Below are 20,919 nucleotides of genomic sequence, written 5' to 3'. Positions count from 1 at the left end.
CATATATCACTTCTGGGATTATGTTCCGAAGAACAAGGTGCTCTCATCACTTGTGCTGTGTCCTAGTGGGTGAGAAAAGGTGGGGCCTGCAGTCCAATTTCTCCTCATCCCTCTTTTTAGATAGGTCTCTCTCTTTCCTTTTAAAGAAGGGATTTCAGAAAAGACAGTTGGCAATGGTTTGTCTACAGGTTTTGAAAGAAATGCAAAAACTCCTGAATCAGCCTAAACTGATCATAACAGTTTTTCTATACCACTATTCAGTGGTTATCTACTGAATCTGATTTGAAAAGACGGTCTGGGATGAAATTCTCTTTTATTGAAAATAGCTATAGTTACAATGAGCAGCTTTCCCAAAAAAAATGTATTTTACATGTCTTTGTTTCAATCTATCCCATTAAAGCATTTAAACAATAAAATTAATCTTCTCTCCCAGTTCAGTTAAGAGCCACTTAAACAAACTTATCTGAACCTAAACATCATGGGGGTCTTAACCTACTACATTTATTGTTATCTGTATGTCTTGGAGCTTATCTCCCCGGGCCTCTACTGAAAATGGACATATATCCAAGTTAGACTAGCCCGGTCAAGAAATGTAAAATAAATAAATAAAATACATTTACTTTCTTATTATTCACAATACCGTAGCTAAGGTGAGGTGAAGTGGGTGGGTGCCCTTGGAGCAAGGTGTTAAGGAGTGCCACTGGAACTTCAGAAGACTTGTTGATTAGGTATAAGGGCAGTAACATCATTCATTGATGTGGCCATAGCTGATTTTGCAGCTGCTTAAATGAATGCATTTATTTGCCTATAGCAAAAGTATGTGTTAGTGACAGTAGCAAGGATCAAGTACAAGCTTTTTGATACAATTAAGAGAGGACTTTTTTTTGCTCCTTCAGTTCAGGTTGAGGAGGAATCCACTCTGATGACTAATCTGGATGCTAACTGACCAAGACATGGTTATGATTTAATCAACACATCAACAAGCACACTATTAAAAACCATTACAACCAGCTTAGACACAACAATCTGGGCACAAGTATATGGCACAAGCTAATATCTTCTAACAAATGTACCCATTTTTCCATCATTTGACAAGAAATACAAGACTAGCCTAAAAATTTGCATTTTTTATTTCTCTTGCAATATTATTTCAAAAACTAATACTAGATGCATCTTTTGCATCCAACAGATATCTCCAACATACTTATAAGTAGAAATATGATTTAAATTATTTTCATTTGTTAAAAATAAATTAGAATGAGATTCTACTGGTAAATAAATAAAATAAAACAAACAAGCTTTTTTCTCGTCATCTAGTATATTTATCTAATCTGGAGAACTCTAGATGCAATCAAAAAAATAATCCAAGTGCTTTATCAATGGTCTATGTCTAAGAAAAACATACATACATCTTACAAAGTTTAAGCACAATAAAAAGTGCTGCTTTGCCTTCCCAAGGACTTTCTTTGGTTGCTAATAACACAAACATTTTAAAATGTATTCTATACCCAATTCGTATTAATGCATATATTATTCCACAAAAAAGCTACATATCTTCCAGATGTTTTCACTAGCAACAGTGTTTGTTAAATCAATCTGGTAAATCTTCATGTTTTCTGGGAAAGTCACAAAACCAGAGAAATCTGGATTATCTTGCAAAATAAACTTAAAATGGGGATTTATCCCAAATATTGGCAGTTTTGTTCATATTTCTCAATGATTTTTAAAGCACACAACACTATATACTACGTTCAGGATGATAAACATTACGCCATTACTAATTTGCTAAACTTCAATAATGTTATAGCATGACTTTATACGTTATGCATCCATCTGTATTAAAGACTGTAAACTCTGCTTTAAATTCAAGATTAACTTTACAAAGAGTATTACATGTTGGGAATTAATTTCAAAAATAATTTTTTAATATCAAGGTAATAATGGATTTTCCTGGCATCCCGAGTCTTCATTCTCTGTTTATAAGTACATGCTATCTCACCCTCGACATATACTCTGCTTATCAATAATCTTGTATTCAAAAAAAGGCATTTTGTCTTCTGCGACATCTTGTCATTCATCAAAATCAGTTATGCATGTGGCACTTACTATATATATCTTGTTTTTATGACTTGTGGCCTATACTATTTACTGGAATAACTATTTGTCTGTCCATCAATGATTTTATTAAAAATATTTCAGCATGTTTTTCATTATGCAAACACTGTACACATTTTTGATATGTTGTGTTAAGTTAAAATGTTTTGGAAAATGTATTAATCTATCTCATATTCAATTGTAATGTTATCTATGTGGTCCTTACTACAAAGAATTTTGAGAAAAAACATTTTTTCTAATAAAACATGCACAGATATAACATGTGAACCCATCAAGTACAGACTCTAAAGAATACAGGCTCAGGGTTAGAAAATCCTTGGATGTCATCAGTTTTACAACCATGTACAAACTTTTTCCAGGGCAGACATATCATACAATTTGCTCTAGTGTACATGGTTAACAGTGGAGTAAAATCAGAACAGCAAACTATAAACAAAGCTCTAAAGTAAGCAAACTATCCTGAACAGAGCACTTCTCTACCCCAGAAGAGAAGCACTAGTCTAGTACAATGCTGGACTAAAACATACACTATCTGCAACAAGAAGGAAACATGGTGTGGACTGCCACCATCTTTACACTGGGGGTAATGTCAGTTCAGCCAGGAGTAGGTGGAGAAGGGTGCTTAGCTCCAAGATTGCATGGATGTCCGGATTCCACCTATGTCATATATCCTCCTTGTGAAGACTGCAGCAGTAACCATTATAAAAACAATCTCTAACAAATGTGTACAGTATTCTGTTCTCCATAATAGTATGAAAAGTATCGGACCAACGTATCAGTTAAAATTCCATGGAAGTGTCCAAAGCTATCATTGCTTGGTGTGGTCTGCACTGCTCTTGCGATATCACTGCTTAATGTGGTGTGCATTGGTCTTGTGATGTCACTGCTTGATGTGGTTGTGGTGTGCACTGCTCTTGCAATATCACTGCTTGATGTGGTTGTAGTGTGCATTGCTTGATATCACTGCTTGATATGGTGTGCACTGCTCTTGCGATATTCACTGCTTGATGTTTGATGTGGTGTGCACTGCTCTTGCGATATCACTGCTTGATGTGGTGTGCACTGCTCGATTTGGTGTGCATTTGCTCTTGCACTCTATAAAACTAAACAAGATTTCTGGGTACAGGGTGAGGGAGGTGAGGCATTAAGTAGTTGATAAATAATTTATCAATGGAGGTACAAAAGAAGTCCTGGTTCCTCCGTTCCTATGAGCTGTAATGATTTTCTACTGTGTGGCAGTAAGTTTAGTAAACTGCCTATTCAATAAGTTCCAGTTCAATGTCTTCTGGTTTAACTGAAATCTGTATGACCAAAAGCTGTTCGCAGCACTGTTTTTCGGTGAAGGACAGCAGGAAAAAGACTGCTGGCATAAGGACTACAAAAACGTCCATACCAAAAAACACACTGATACCAAATCCTCACTGCACTTTGTCAGATAGCATTCACTGCCACCTTTGCAAAGTCCTGTATGATGTATTGAGGGATAAGAGTGACACTAAAGACTCTTAGACAGCCATGTATGCCACCTATATCTACCAGGTCAGGAAGATGCACACATGGCAATGCTATACTCCCTATTCCCATTGATGCATGGGGTAAATAAAAAGTACAGTTCAGGAGATGCCCCCCTCTTCACTTTTGCAGTATTCTTCACTAAAGGGATCTTTTGCTAAGGATAGCTCAACATTTTTATAGGTGTCGTAATTCATATGTATGCTCCCCGTGCAGGGCATAGGCCATAAAGCTGAATAAGGATGCAAATACTCAGAAATCAATTGCCCCAGAAGAAAACAAAATACCCCCAAGGAAAAGCAGAACATGTACACCCAGAAGAAAAAAGTACAGAAGAGAAAGGAAGTGAGAAAGTCCCGGTCAGGAGGGTAACAAAAGACAGGGGCAAGAGCCATAACAGAGTGGGAAAGGAAGATGGGACCAAAAGCTGCAACAGTGAAGAGAAGGACATCTACTGTTACAGTAAAATTTTACACAACTGTGCTATGTCCTTCCATGTCACTGTTGCAGTATTCTTCACTGAAGGGAGAGTACAAGAGCTAAGAAGCCTGGGAGGAGGAAGACACAAAAGAGCCCTATACAAACCCATGCAGAAAAGCCTGGCAAAACCTGCCCTGGCCCTTGAAACAACATCCAATTTGTAATGCTTAACAAAAGTAAGATCAGAGGACCAAGTACCAGCTTCAAGGATGGAAGTGGTGTCCAAATCCTTGAAAAAGGAACCAGAAGAGGCAACTACCCTAGTAGAATTTAACATTACAAAAGAAAGACATTTTCCATGAAAAGAACAACAAAAGGAAATGTCATAAGAGATGCATGAGAAAATAGCTTGCTTGGAAACAGCAAAACACAAAGACCTTGGATGAAAAAAAAACTTTGCGATTGACCTTTGTTTTATCCAAATATTACCTCAGCTGTCTATGTAGGTCCAAAATATGGAGAAAGTACAGTTGTGTACACTTACCATAAACATAGATGTACAAGTGTATTCACTGTTGCAGTCATCACATTTGGGTTATCTGCTTGCAGGTAGCCCTCAGTCGGCCTGATTATCAAAGTCTTGGGTCCTGTGTCAGTTGCTGTCTCATCTTCCATGACGTCAGGTTGTCAGAAGTATAAAGCATGCAGCCGACGCCATTACATCAGTTTTTCTAGCCCCAGGTGTCAGATGCCCCCATAATGGGAAGCAATTATATACAATGTTACACATCCAACAAAAAGCAAATACTCCAAAAAGCTTTAAGCACAGTAAGCAAGAATAGAGGTATAGTCAGTAGAAGTCAGGAGGCTAGAGGGAGGGTAACTATGACTGCAACAGTGAATACACTCGAACATCTACATTTATGGTAAGTGTAAACAACTGTACTATGTTCTTCATGTTTCACTGTTGCAGTCATCACATTTGGGTAGATTCCCAAAGCTAAGGATGGGAGGAGGCAATTAGATAGCATTAGGACCAGCTACAAGGCCCTGCAAGACTGCAGTGACAAAGCCAACTCTGGATTTAGAGAAAATTGGCAAGTGGTAATGCTTGGTGAAAGTATGAACAGAACTCCAGGTAGCATCTTCTAGAATGGCCCTGGTAGGGACACCTCTGAGAAAGGCTGTAGAGGTAGACGCAGCCCTGGTGGAATGAGGTCTAATCCCCTGTGGGGTAGGTTTTCCATGGTGCTTATAACAGAAATGAATGCAATGGCATATCCACTTAGAAATGGTTTGCTTTGAAATGGCCTTTCCCTCCGCCACTGCAGCAAATGCAACCAGCAGCTGTTCAGATTTCCTGAGAGGCTTAGTCCTGTCCAAGTAAAATCTAAGTTGTCTGTGCATGTCCAAGGAGTGCAGTATTTGTTCTCCTTTGTTCTGTGGATTAGAAAAGAAGGTTGGCAAATGAATGGACTGATTAAGGGCCACACTGGATATCATCCTTGGGCATAAAGGAAGGGTTGGTCTTGAGGGACACCCTGTCTGCATGAAAGATGATGAAAGGCTCCACTGCCATGAGAGCCTGCAATTCAGACACCCTTCTTGCTGAAGTGATGGCTAGAAGGAAGGCTGTTTTCTAAGAAAGGAATTTCAACTCTGCATTTGCCGCTGGCTCAAAGGGAGGCGGAGTGAGCTTTTCCAATACAAAGTTAAGGTCCCAGGCTGGAGTAGGGACTCTCCTGGGTGGTCTTAATTTTTTGGCCCCTCTGAGGAATTGCTTCACCAGTGGATGAGAGAAGAGGGGTGACTCTGTATTATAATGTGCTGAAGTGGCCGAGGCATGAATTCTGATGGAAGAAAAGGAAAGGCCCTTATGAAGCATCTCAGTTAAGTATTGAAGAATAGGTCGTCAATTGGGCACTGTTGTGACCATCCCCTGAGTCTGGCTCCAGGAACAGAATCGTTTCCATTTTTCAGCATACAATTTTCTAGTACTAGGCCTCCTTGCCTCCAGGATGACATCCATCACTTGCTTACTGAGAGATGGTAACAGAGAGATCAGGTAATTAGCCAGGCTGTAAGGTTCAGGGTTTGAAGCTGTGGGTGCAGAATCTGGCCCTCTTGCTGTGACAGTAGGGCAGGAGTCTGAGGCACGTGCCATGGTTCCAGCAGTGACACACTGCGCAAGAGGGGGTACCAGTGTTGGCGGGCCAGTCTGGTGCAATCAGTATTGTCCTTGGTTTGTCCTGTTTGATCTTTAGTAGCACTTTGGAGAGGAGAGGCAGAGGGGGAAAGGCATAAACTGTGAAGGACAGGGCATCCACTTTCCAAGCTTGTCTGTGGGGAGTCCTTGCACAGAATTTGTCTAACTGGTAGTTCTGAGGGGAGGCAAACAGGTCTATCTCTGGGCTCCCCCATTTGTTTCTCAACATGTTGAATATCTTTGGTTCCAGTTTCCATTCGTGTGGGTCCATGAGATGTCTGCTTAGGTCATCTGCCAGTGTATTTAGCTTGCCTGGCAGGAATTGAGCTTGTAGTTGCACTTGGTAGCTCAAGGCTGTGTTCCAGAGCCATGGCTAGTCTGCAGAGAGAGTATGAGTGGGTCCCCCCCTGCTTGTTTATGCACCACATAACAGTGGTGTTGTCCATCTTTACCAATAATTGCCCTGGAAGAATATGGTCTTTGAAGGCTGTCAAAACATTCTGCACAGCTAACATTTCTTTTTGATCGATATGCAGGTGCATTTGACTCTGGTTCAATTTGCCCTGAATGCCCTGCCCTGCCAAGTGAGCCCCCCATGCATAGTCTGATGCATCTGTTAAGGTTTGGGCGGCAGGGGGTAGAGTGAGTGGCATTCCCTTGTTTTGGTGGCAGGCCTCTGCCCACCAAAGGAAATCTATCTTTAGACAAGGTATGATATGAATCATTGATTCTAGGTGCTGAGAATGTTGACACCATAGGCTTTTTAGATACCATTGTAGTTTCCCCATATGCAGTCTTGTATGTGGAATTAGTAGAATGCAAGAGGCCAAAAACCCTAGGGCTTGCAGTATTTTTCTTGCAGATAGCTGGGTCTTTGTGGCCAGTAGTTTGCAGTAGGCTGTCAAATGAACTTGTTTCTCTGGCGTTAGGTAGGCCATCTGGGAAGTTGTATTCAAGCTTGCTCCCAGGAATACAACTTGTTGGCAGAGTATAAGATGTGACTTCTTTTCGTTTACTGTGTACCCCAGAGAAGTTAGCAATTTCCTCACAAATGCCAGATGATTTAATAGTATGTCCTGACTTTCTGCCTGAATTAGACAATCGTCCATGTATGGGTATATTTGAATATTTCTTTGCCTGCAAAATGCAATGACTGTAGCTAGGCACTTGGCGAACACCCTGGGCACAGTAGATAAGCCAAAGGGCAATGCAGATAACTGATATTGCATGTAGCCTGCTCTGAAGCATAGGTATCTTCTGCAAGATTCCCTTATTGGGATGTGCAGGTAGGCTTCCTTTAAATCCATTGTTGCCAACCAGGCATTTTTGCCTAGCATGGGAAGCAGTTCATAGGTAGGTACTAGGCTATTAGCCCTAGGGCCTATATAAGCCTAGCCAAAAAGGTACTCTGGCTTTCGCCACCCAAGAAAATTATTTTCCTGTGCCCCTGTCGAACAGAGCCACAGAAGTGATCCCTGGGGTGAATTTCCTATTTCCCATCCAATCATCAGGATTTTTCTTGAAGAGTGCTAATAAGGAGCTCTGTTTGACATAGATAGGTAGTCTGTTTCAGAGTATGGGAAGTCTCTGGGACAGGAATCTATCCCTTCAGCATGTTCTGTTGATTGTGGTGACAAGGTTTAGGTCCCTAGAGCGTGTAGCTCGGAGGGATTGGGATTTCTTTAAGTGGAGCATGTCCAACAGCTCTGGGTTTGACAGTTGATGCAGAGTTAGCATTCTGAATTTTGGGATTTCCAAAAAAGTGTTTGGGGTGGACAGGTCCAGGATGGGACGCCAGGAATTGTCTTTTCTGGCTACCAGGAAATTTCTTGAGTAGAAGCCTTGACCCCATTCTTCTTCTGGGACAGGCTGAATAGCCCTGATGCTTAGAAGCGAGAGAACTTGTTTTTGAGCCTATGCCCACTGATTTGGGGGTAGGTCTGGCCAACCATTTGGGGCTGGTAAGGAGTGGAAGTTGAATCTGCATCCTTGGAAAAATATATTTAAAACCCATTTGTCTTGGGTAATGAGTTCCCAGTTTTTTGCATGCAGAGTGATCTTTCTCCATAAAGGAACAGTCAGTTGAGCAGAGCTTGGAAAGTTTAAAATCAAGTCATTGTGACGGTTTACCATAGGGGGGTGTCTTACTATTCCCAGCTTTGGAAGTGGGAGCCCCCCCCCCCACAGCTTAGGCCTGTGAGGACCTTGGGACTGAAGCCCCAGTGTTCTGCTGGTTCTGGGTTTGGACTGAGAAGGCCTGGAAGAGGCAGGAAAGGACCAATTCTTAGAAGGCCAATGCCTACTAAATCTGGGAGGCTAAAATTGCAGGAAATCGTTAACAGTTTGCATAGATTTAGCTTTTTCCTCCATCTTTAAGTACTACTTCTGCTTTGTTGCCAAACAGGCAGTCTTGGTTTAAGGAAGCATCCAGTAATTTAGCTTTAACATGATCTGGCATAGATTGCTCTTTAAGCATGCCTTCTAAGTACAGACCCAGTGACAGCAGCCCTGCAAGATGCCTCTATTGAATCAAAACCACACTGCAAAGTATGTTTTCCAACCTGCTCAGCTGAATGCATTAAATCCTGTAATTCCTTATTTTCAGCACAGTCAGGAAACATCATTATTTTTGGTTTAAGCAATCCAATAATATGCTGCTGGTACTTTAACATATGAAACTGGCAGTTTAAGGCCCTAATGGCCAAAGTAGTAGAAGTGTATACCTTCTTACCCCATCTATCCAGGGCCCTGGAATCTCTATCAGAGGGGGTAGGGTTTTTGTCAGTAGTAGCCTTAATGCCTTTGGGTCCCTGTGAAATGGTCTCTGGATCCGCAGTAGGATTCTTAAAGAGGAACTTGCGAGAGTCAGGTACCCTGTAATACTGGTCAGGTTTTCTGGGAGCCGGAGGAAGAGAGTCAGGGGCCAGGCTAGATTCCGAGAAGGCATCATCTACAATGTCCAGTACAGGAGGGATAGCTAAAGGCCTGTGTTGAGGTAGGAGTAAGAATTCCCTAAGCCTCTTTTTGGAGTCAGAGTAATCCTGGCTTTCCCAGCGGAAATGCTCCCTAAGAGTATGCAAGGTTTCAAAAAAAGAGAAATCCTCTGGAGGGGAAGCAGAGGGAATGGAATCCTCTGCATCAGAATGCTCATAGGTAGATAAGGGAAACTCCTGGTCATCAGAGAAAACAAATTTCAGAATCCTGATCAGAAGAATCAGAAGGAAAATCAGTCCTAGGTCTCTTAGAGGGAGAAGGGTGGCTTCCCCTGATTAGAGTAATAAGGTCTTCAGCCATACTTATCATTTGTTTTTTAGGCAAAGGGGCCTGACCATATGGTCTGGGTGTCAGTTTTCTAGGCATGGATTGAGATTTAGGCCTTGAAGAAGAAGATGGCGTCGGTTTAATATGCAAGTCAGTAGGCCTGAATACACCCTCAGAAGCCGGTGCCTGCACAGTGGCTCTGGACCCATCCAAGGTAGAGACTTCCACAGGTTACACAGTTGAAGAAGCATCTCGCAGCATAATGGACTCCCACTGGGTCTCAGTAGAGGCCTGCGAATCTGAAGTAGCGGGTATCAGTGGCTGCGAAAGTGCTTCACTGAGTACCGGCGAACTGGCGACTAGCTTAGGAGAAGCATCGTCAGCATCTTTAGACCTATGCGGTCTGTCTCTGTCTTTATCTTTGCATTTTTTTGGAATGTCGGTAGTCAGGTGACTTACCAAAGCCATTTCTGGATAACTGAACCAAGTACCAAAATACTTAGATGTGAAAATGAACTGACGACAAATAGTTCAAGGTTTGAATAAGGCACAAAACCGACAGCGAGGTATGTCGTGGTCTGGGCCTAAGCAAGGAATGCAGTATGAATGAAAATCTTTATGAGGTATTTGCCTTCCACAAGAAATACAATTGTTAACTTTTACTGACATCAGTTTAGAGCAAGAAAAAGGATCCCCAATGGGGTACTTAGCTTAGTTGAAGACTTCGGATCTGAAACTCGAAAACAAAAATTTCAGGAGTTGGCCGACCTGCACTTGCGAACTGCTTCTGCTTCGGGTACCGCACGGCAAGAAAGACTGATGTAATTGCGTCGGCTGCATGCTTTATACCCCTGACGACCTGATGTCATGGAAGAGGAGACAGCAGCCGACGTAGGACCCAAGACTTTGATAATCAGGCTGACTGAGGGCTACCTGCAAGCAGATAACCCAAATGTGATGACTGCAAGAGTGAAACACGAACAACATCCTTCTCGGTGGCAGACTGTGAACAAGGAAAAAAGGAGAGAAGTTGAACAGACTGATTAAAGAACAACTCATTAACCACCTTGAGCATAAAAGGATTAGTATAGAGGCATATACTGTCTCAATGAAAATTTAAAAAAGGAGGAATGGCCATAACAGCCTGAAGCTCAGACACTCTCTTGGCTGAAGAGCCAACAGAACAGTCTAACTACTGCAAGAAACCTGAACTAGCAGGTTCAGAAGGAGCCTGAATCAATTTTTCAAGAAAAATATTGAGGTCCCAAGGAGAAGGAATATGCTTTCACAGCAGCCTGATATGAAGGGTGCCTTTTAGAAATTGCTTGACCTCAAAACATGAGGCAAAAGGAGGATTCAAGTGCAGACAATCAAAGATGGCTGACAGGTGAGCTTTAACTGAAGAATATGTCAAGGCAGCATGGAGCAGAACACACAAGTAAGACAGAACCAGAGGAACCCCTACGGAGAAGGGATCTTGATGGTGAGAGCGTCACCAAGCAGAAAATCTTTTCCATTTTGATATATATGATTTTCTGGCAGTGAGCTACCTGGCCTTCTGCAGAACCCAAAAAAATATCCTCAGAAAAAACGGTGCCTAAAAGGAATAAAAACCCTATCATCCACAGTGTCATTTGAAGAGTGGAGAGGTGAGGATGGATAAGAGATCCCTTGTCTTGTGTAAGACAATCCACCTGGTGAGGTAACCTGTGGCGACTGCCCTTGGCCATATGAAAAAGGTGTAAAAAAGTGCTGTCTGGGCTAAAAGGGAGTTAATAAGACCATTTTGGGGTAGTCATGCTTGATCTTATGCAGAACTCTTAGCAGCAGAGTAAGGGGAGTAAAGGCATACAGAAACATTCCCTTCCAAGGAAAAGACAGGGCATCCACTTTCCAAGCCAGAGGACTTAATACTCTCAAACAGAATAGAGGAATTTGTCTGGTAAGAGGGGAGACACAAAGATCTACCTGAGCTACCTGAAGAATACCCCATCAATGGACTATGTCCAGAAATGCATCTCTGTGAAGTATCCATTCATGAGCTTGTATTCTGGACCTTCCGGCATTGTCCGTGAAGATTTTCAGGTGGCTGGGGAAAAAAAAAGGGAATGAAAGGCCTGATGAGCCAGAAATACTGCCCTCATATCTTATGTTGACATGGTCTGACCTCTGATGAAAAGGCTAGAGAACCTGAACTTTCAGTGGACCACATGAAGCATCCCACCACAGGTCTGAGGCATCTGCGAACAGTTTCTGGGAGGGAACTGGAGCATGAAAGAACAGTCCCAGATAGAGAGAAATTTGATGAATCCACTACTGGAGCTTGAGTTTGAGACAAGAAAGTAAAGGGACAGGGAATTTCAGAGAGGTGGCAATGTTGAAGTCACAGTGATCTGAGGTACCAATGAAGCTTCCTTGTATGGGACCTGGCAGGAGGAAGCAAGGGAATGGCGGAGGCCATAAACCCCAGAATCCTGAGAAATTTGCTGGCCGTGAGAAAGGACACAGGAAGAGGAGGCTGGAAGAAGGTTGTCAGAGACAAAACCTTGGGAGGAGGAAGACACAACAAACATGGGAATGGTCTGAATCCTGCAACCTAGAAAAATATGTTCCTGGGAGGACATAAACACAGACTTCTTGAGATTGATGGTGAACCCCAGACTTTGTAAAAGACAAGCGGCAAAGTGAAGACCTTGAATAGCATTGGGAGAAGGAAACTGAATAAGCAGGTTGTCTAGAAAAGGGAATATTTGTATTCCTTGAAGCATGCAAAAGGTAATGACAGGAGCGAGACATTTGGTAAATACCCTCTGGGCAGTAGAAAGGCCAAAGGGCAAACTACATAACTGAAAATGAGAGGAAGAAACAGAAAACAATTCCTTAACAGAATGTGAATAGGGATGTGAAGATGGGCATACTTGAGGGCCAGACAGAGAGACAGGAGGCTTGAGAGAGAAGAGGAGGAAACATCTGGAGGGAGAACATCCTGGAAAAGGGACATTAGGAAAAGTGTTAAGGAGAGAGGTGCAGAATTGGTCTCCCAAGTCCCCTTGCTCCCTCCAAGGAACCAAAAACATCCAGGAGTAAAAACCTCTTCCCATTTGAGTGGGTGGAACAGACTGAATGATGTTCTGACCCAAAGGGGTCTGCAAAATCTCCCCGAAGAAAGAGCGCTGGTCTGGAGGAGGCACAGGAATGCTTGAAAAACGGGGAAGAGATTTCCATATCATGAAATACCCCTGACAAATGACAAGCAGCACCCAACAGTCTGAGGTAATCTGATGCCAATTTAGGAGAGACAGACAAAGGCAGCAAGACAAGGGGACCTGGCTGAGGGGAAGAGGAGGCAAAGTGTCAAATAAAAACAGACTTGTCCTGAAAGGAAGGCTTCTGAGAAGGAAGTGTCTGAATGAACTTAGCAGGGGGACTACACCTTCATACCTTTGGGAGTTTGAGTATGCCTAAGAACAAAGGAAGATTTAGAAGAGTAATGTTTCTGAAATTTGGGTATGGTGAGACAAAAATATGCATGAGCTCCTGCATGGAATTACTCTTATCCTAGAGGGACTTAAAAACATCAGCAGGAGCTGTCCCCAAAAAAGATTTTTATTATCCAGAGGAGCATCCAAAAGTCTGGGCTTTAATATCAGGCAAGACCTGAAGATGAAGCCAAGAATAGTGCCTCATCACAGAATCAAAAGCAGCAGCCCTAGAAGAGGCATTAGCCACATCATGACTGCATTTTGTGGAGTGATGAGTGACCTGGGAAGTGGACCCAAGCAGGGAAAGAGCTGAAGCTTTCCCTTCTGAATAAGGCAGATCAGACACAATCTTAGCTACCTGAGAAGAGAGCACCAAGACATACCTGGTCATGTGGGTTTGGTAATTAATAGCCCAAAATGGCAAGGTGGCAGCAGTATATACTTTTTTACCCAACGCTTCCATAGCTCTACTATCCTTATCAGAAAGGAGGAGCTTAAAAGAAGACAAAAATTTAGAAGGCTTATCAGTTGAGAATGAAACCCCTGAGGGGTCAGGAGGACATTTTAACAAGAACTTACAGTCCTTAGGCACCTAATAGAACCTGTAAGGCTTCTCAGGGGCCAAGGGCTGACAGTAAGGAGCTACACAGGCAACAGAGAAGGTGTACAAAAGTGCTACCAGCACAGGAGGAACTGCTGCCACCTTAGAAGACTCCATTTGTAGAAGCTCATAGTATCTTTTTGGATGGCAGAGACCTAGGAGTAATCCCATTTAAAGTACTCCATCATATTAGCAACAATATCCCCAAAGGATAATTCTTCCAAGGGGGAATCCCAGAGGCCTCCTCATCTGAACCGAAACCCAGGGGAGAAGTAATTTAAGAAGAGGAGTATGCAAGGGATTCCACTCCAGAACCTAAGTCTTCACCTGAAAAATCCAGTTTCCTTGTCCTCTTAAGAGGTGTGGAACACCAGGGAGGAGCAGGGGACTGGCACCCCTTGAGAAAGCTTCAAGGACATCAAAGCATTAAATAACCCTGGAGTAAAATCCTCCCATTCACACTGGGGATCTTTAGCAATAAGAGTAACATGCTTGATCTTTTGGTTTTTCTTAAGTGGGACATCTGCCCTAACAACCCTTGGTTGCTCAGTCCTTTGGGGATTCAACTACCAAGTAGGAAATTCCTCCGGATGAAGATTTGAGGAATAGCCCTTGACCCCTCAGAAATAAATCAACAGTGGTTCTCCCTCAAAGTCTGATGAAGATGTTTTAGAAGTCTCAGAGGACATGTGAGAACTCTATCAATTCCATCCTTTTACAGGGTCATGGCAGAGGAATCTGATGTGAGCACCAGATGGTCTTCAGGGCTTTCATTAGCTTCTAGAGGGATGTCTGTTGGAAGCTGCACAGCAACCATCATGTCTACAGTTTTAGGTCTTTTTCTTGGAAGACTGCTGTCCCTCGGGATGGGAGGATTCCACCACAGCACCCTGAACAGTACAGTTGTGTACACTTACCATAAATGTAGATGTTTGAGTGTATTCACTGTTGCAGTCATTACATTTGGGTAATCCTGCTGGCAGGTTGCCCTCAGTCGGCCTGAATTCCAAAGTGTTGGGTCTTGCGTCGGATGCTGTCGCCCCTTCCCTGACATCAGGCCATCAGGGGTATAAAAGATGCAGCCGACGCCATTTTCTTCAGTTTTTCTTGCCCCAGATGTCAGGTGCCCCCAAAAGGGTAGGCTAGATATATATATATATAACCCATACATGCACCAGAATAAACTTTACCATCATCTACAAGCAAATACACCACATAGGTTGTATAGATCAGAGAAGTAAAGATAAGTTCCAGCAGAAATAAGGGGGATGGTGGGTGGGTAACCTGGACTGCAACAGTGAATACACACGAACATCTACATTTATGGTAAGTGTACACAACTGTACTATGTTCTTCGTGTTTCACTGTTGCAGTCATTACATTTGGGTAGAGTCCCAAAGCTATGGTTGGGGGGCTGGAGCTAAACAACATTAGGAGCGGCTATGAGGCCCTGCAGAACTGCAGTGGCAAAGCCTGCTCTGGATTTAGAGTAAAGTGGCAGACTGTAATGTTTTGTAAAGGTGTGCACTGAACTCCAAGTAGCAGCCTCTAAAATGTCTTTGGTTGGTACCCCCCTGAGAAAGGCTGCAGAAGTGGCTGCAGCTCTGGTTGAATGTGGCCTAATGCCCTTAGGCACTGGTTTGCCATGGTGAGAGTAGCAGAAATGAATGCAGTGACCTATCCACTTTGAAATAGTCTGCTTGGAGATGGCCTTTCCTTGTGATCCTGTAGCATATGTCACTAGTAATTGTTCTGTTTTTCTGAAAATTTTAGTTTTGTCCAAGTAGAATCTAAGTTGTCTGTGTACATCCAACGAATGCAGAATTTTCTCCCCCTTGTTCTGTGGTTTTGGATAAAAAGTTGGCAAATGAATAGTTTGGTTAAGGGCTACACTGGACACCACCTTAGGCATGAATGTAGGGTTTGTCCTCAGAGACCCTGTCTGGATAAAAAAATGATAAAAGGTTCCACAGCCATGAGAACCTGTAGCTCTGATACTCGTCTTGCAGAAGTTATTGCTAGGAGCAGAGCTATTTTCCAGGATAAAAACTTTATATCTGCAGTAGCAGCTTGCTCAAAAGGAGGTAGGGTAAATTTTTCCAAGACATAATTGAGGTCCTATACAGGCATTGGCGATCTCCTTGGAGGTCTTAAATTTTTGGCTTCTCTGAGGTACTGCCTTAATAAAGGATGAGAAAAGAGTGGTGGCTCTGTATTGTAATGATCCGATATCTGGAACTACAAGCTTGCACCAACCACAAAAAATGTGACGACAGTTTACCTAGGTTTCATCTTTAATGAACAGACTTCTTCAGAACAAACAATCCATGAACACACCTATAAGCATATATACTCTCACACTAATTACATTCACTTAACATACCCATTATTCAATAATACAATAATTGATAAACTTGGATTCAACCATAAAAACACTAAAAATGAAATACTTACAATATGAACATGCTAATACAAATAAAAATGCTTATATGAGCGTATTAAATCTATAATCCGAATATATACATAAACATCCAAAATGTTGTAAAAATACATATATAAACCAAAAACAACATATCCACATATTAGTATGCAACATATTATACCCATACTACAATAAACTGATGTAAAAATGTTTTGGCAAAATATACACTATGCCAAATACATTCTATACAACTAATTATCCCATAATATGTTTCAATTTTAAAATGGGAATCAAACTAATATTGTCATTGATGCCTGGGAACACTGTAGCATCCAGTCTCAGCTGCCACTTCATCTCACATATGTCCAGGTGCACATCCAAAACCGCACCTTGACTATCCTTTCTAATGTGCTGTATTATGCAAAACTTAAATTTATGCCCAGAATACTGCTCAATATGTCTAACTAAAGCATTAGTATTTCTCGTATGCTTTATATCCAAAATGTGCTCACTGATTCTCTCCATAAATGTTCTACAAGTTTTTCCTACATAAAAGGCTGAACAATGGACACATTTGGCTAAATAAACAACATTTTTAGTAAAGCAATCAAAATGTCCATATATACCAATGGACACATCCGCTACAACAATTTTTGGACCAGTAACCACATTTTTCGGAGCTTTGTTTAACTTGTCCCATACATTTTTGTCCAATTTCAAAATTGGACAACAATTTCAACAACCTCCAATTGTTTTGCATGGTGTTAAGTATATGATTAACACAAGTATATATAGTTATAAAAAATATTGATTCACTCATTTCAGTAGCACTATTGATCGTATCGCTTCCCAATTCCACTGCTGAATTTTTATTCATTGGAAAACAAAGCTCCGAAAAATGTGTTTAGGAAAGGAAGGTCATTCAAACAGTTGTTGGAAATGGGAGGTTGTTGCTCTGTTGAAACTGGTAATACAAATAGAGTCAAGGGCAATTTTAAGTGTGGTAGATGCAATGTATGCCAGTATATTTTGGTTACTGGTCCAAACATTGTAGGCCTTCTGGCTTCCAAAATAACATCCATCACAGCTTTACTGAGAGGTGTGCTTTGTATGGCTACATTATCCGCCGTGCTGCCAGGTTTAGAGTCCTGAATTGGCTGTGCAGAATCTGATTGTTTTGTTGGGACAGTAGGTGAGGTATTTGAGGCAAGGTCCATGCTGGACATTGAGACAAGTTCCTTAAGATCGGATACCAGTACTGCCGGTTCCAGTCTGGGGCAATCAGAATAATTTTTGGTTTCTCCTGTCTCACCTTTAGGAGTACCTTGGGGAGGAGAGGCAGTGGAGGAAAGGCATATACTGATAGGTTTTTCCAGTTGAAAGATAAGGCGTCCACTTTCCATGCTCGTCTGTGATAAGTCCTTGTGCAGAATATTTTTAGTTGAAAGTTGTGAGGGGAGGCAAACAGATCTATGTCTGGGCATCCCCATTTCTTTATTATCATGCTGAAGACTTTTGGATCCAGGTTCCATGGGGTTTCTGCTTAGTTCATCTGCCAGAGTATTGTCCTTTCCTGGCAAGAATTGTACCTGCAGATGAACTTGGTAAGTCAATGCTGTGTCCCATAAAGCCATGGCTAGTCTGCAAAGGGGGTAAGAATGCGTGCCCCCCTGTTTGTTTATGTACCACATGACCATGGTATTTTATGTCTTTATCAGTAGTTGTCCCGGATGAATTAGGTCCTTGAAGGCTGTCAGGGCATTGTGAACAGCTAGCATCTCTTTTTGATTGATATGTAGATGCATTTGATTTGTGGACCAGGTGCCCTGAATGCCTCTTCCTGCCGTGCCCCCCTCCCCCCCAGGCATAATCTGATGATTCTGTTGTTAGGTTCTGCCTGGTTGGGGGTAGTGAGAATGGCTGTCCCTTGTTTTGGTGACAAGCCTTTGCCCACCATCGGAACTCCTGTTGCAGGCAGGGAATGAGAGTAATCATTGTTTCCAGGCTGTGGCAATGTTGTGTCCAGACACTTTTTAGGTACCACTGAAGTTTCCTCATATGCAGTCTTGCATACGGAATTAGTAGGATCCAGGATGCCATAAAGCCCAAAGCCTGCAGAATTTTTCTTGCAGATAACTGGGCCTTTGTTGCCATTTCCTTGAAATAGGTAGTCAGTTGCCTTTGTTTGTGTGGCGTGAGATAAGCCATCTGGGCAGTTGTATTTAAGCTTGCACCCAGGAATATTATCTCTTGAGAGGGTACTAGTTTTGATTTCTTTTCGTTGACTATGTACCCTAGGCATGTTAAAAGTCTTTTCACAAACGCCAGATGCTGTAGTAGAATGTCCTTGTTCTCTGCTTGAATGAGGCAGTCATCCAAGTAAGGATATATTTGTATTCCTCTTTGTCTGCAGAAAGCAATTACTGGTGCCAGGCACTTTGTGAAGACCCTGGGCGCAGTAGATAAGCCAAAGGGCAGTGCAGAGAATTGGTAATGCCTTGAACCAGCCTTGAATCTGAGGTATCTTCTGCATGACTGTCTGACTGGGACATGCAGGTATGCCTCTTTTAGGTCTAAAGTGATGAGCCAAGCCTTTCTGCCCAGCATGGGCAGAAGCTGCTGTAAGGTCAACATCTTGAATTTTGGTATATCCAGGAAAGTGTTTAGAACAGATAGGTCCAGTATTGGTTTCCATGCTTTGTCCTTTCTGGGTACCAAGAACAGTCGAGTAAAATCCATGTCCCTGCTCTTGCTGTGGCACCTGCTGAATAGCCCCCCATGTCCATGAGGGATGAAACTTTTTTTTTTGAGCCTCTGCCCATTGATTTTTTGGCAGGTCTGGCCAACTGTCTGCCCTTGGCAGGGTGTGGAAGTGAAACTTGTAGCCTTGTGACTCTATGTCCAGAACCCATTTGTCCTGGGTTATAATGTGCCAGTTTTGAGAAAAAAGTGCTATTTGTCCCCCTAAAGGTGATGCCAGTAGATAAGTGCTTGGTGTAGGCAGGGGGGGGGGGTCATTGGGACTGTTTCCTGTATGGTTGTGATTGGTCTTCTCCACTTTTGGAGGTAGAAGCACCCCATTGTTTAGACCTGTACGAACCTTGAGGCTGGGATCTGCCTCTAGGGCGTCTGGATCTGCCCCTTTGAGGTCTGACACTGGAAAGGACCAATTCTTTGTAGGCCAGTTTCTGCTAAACCTAGGTGGCTGTACTTGTAAAAAAACGTTAACAGTTTGCATATATTTAGCTTTGTCCTCCATTTTCTTTAACACTTCTTCTGCCTTAACACCAAACAAGGTATCATGCTGTAATGGTGCATCTAATAATTTAGCTTTGACATGATCAGGCAGATTTTGTTCCTTTAACCAAGCATGCCTCCTAATTACAGAACCCGTAACAGCAGCCCTGCAGGAGGCCTCCAGAGAATCAAAACCACACTGCAAAGTATGCTTTCCAACTTGTTCAGCTGCATGCAATAAATCCTGCATTTCTTTGTTATCGGCACATTCAGAATTTACCAACATTTTCTGTTTAAGCAGTGTCATGACATATTGCTGATATTTGAGCATGTGAAACTGACAGTTTAAGGCCCTTATAGCCAAGGTAGCAGATGTGTAAATCTTTTTTCTTCATCTATCCAGTGCCCTAGAATCTCTGTCAGAGGGGGTAGGGTTTTTTGCAGTGGAAGCCTTAACCCCTTTGGGACCCTGAGAAATAGTTTCTGGGTCTGCAGCAGGGTTTTTGAAAAGGAAATTGAGAGAGTCCGGAACCCTGTAGTTTCTGTCCGGCTTAACAGGTGCTGGAGGTAAGGAGTCAGGGGTCAGACTAGACTCTGAAAACACATCATCTACAATGTCTAACAGGGGGAAATAGCTAGAAGCCTGTGTTGAGGTAGTAGGAAATCCCTGTGCCTCTTAGATTCTGAAAAATCTTGGCTCTCCCAGTGGAAATGTTCCCTCATGGTATGCAAGGTTTCCCCAAAGGAAGAGTCCTCAGGAGGAGAAGCTGAAGGAATAGATTCTTCAGCATCAGAGTCCCCATAGGGGGGAAGAGAATATTGCTGATCAGAAGAGGAATCAGAGGAAATGGAAACCTGATCTGAAGATTCGTAGTCTGTCTCTTGCCTAGGCCTCTTATCAGGAGGGGGTTGGGAACACCTGATCAAAGTAATTAAGTCTTCGGCCATTTTGAGCATCTGTTTTTTGGGCATGGAGGTCTGTCCATGTGGCTGGTGAACTTGTTTCTTTGCTTTTAAAGGTGCTTTAGTCTTTGCCTTTGAAGCTGAAGTTGGTTTAATGTATAATTGTTTAGGTCTGAATACACCCTCAGAAGCCGAAGCCTGCTCAGCAGCTCCGGACCCATCTGAGGGAATAGTCAGCGAGGCTCCAATACCTTGAGTATCTGGCGGCCTGACCGACTCCACATGGGAGTCAGTAGCGGCCTGCGACTCTAAAATAGCAGGCGTCAGGGGCAGCGAAAGAGCCTCACTGAGAACCGGCAACTGGCTTAGGAGAAGCTTCCTCGTCGGTTTTGGACCTCGGTTGCCTGTCTTTTTCTTTGCGTTTTTTGTGAACTCCGGTAGTCGGATGGCTATCCGACGACATTGTATAATTAAATCTGTGTCCAAAATAGCTTAGTGCAAAATCGTACCAACGCTTAATAGTGCGTTGGTTAAATCTAGCACAAAACAGACAACTTGAAACGTCGTGGTCAGGGCCTACGCAAGGAATACAGTAAGAATGAAAGTCCTTATGAGGTTTTTGCTTTCCACAAGAAATACAGTCATTAACTTTTTCTGATATCGGTCTGGAGCAAGAAAAAAGTTTCTCCAATGACATACTTAGCTTTTAATGAAGACTTCGGATCTAAAACTCAAACACGAAAATCTCAGGAGTCGGCTG

General features: G+C 42.6%; 1 protein-coding gene across 1 annotated transcript in view; it reads right to left on the bottom strand.

Annotated features, from left to right (window-relative positions):
- The window catches only part of SMC5 (structural maintenance of chromosomes 5), a 3,018,525-nt gene that overhangs the window by 1,003,021 nt on the left and 1,994,585 nt on the right, over positions 1-20,919 (bottom strand). The window lies entirely within an intron of this gene.

Source organism: Protopterus annectens, chromosome 2.part2 (assembly GCF_019279795.1).
Source record: "Protopterus annectens isolate FY-2018-M chromosome 2.part2, PAN1.0, whole genome shotgun sequence".
NCBI lineage: Eukaryota > Metazoa > Chordata > Ceratodontiformes > Protopteridae > Protopterus > Protopterus annectens.
The sequence above is the reverse complement of the archived record's forward strand: the minus strand, read 5'-3'. Positions and strand labels throughout refer to the sequence as shown.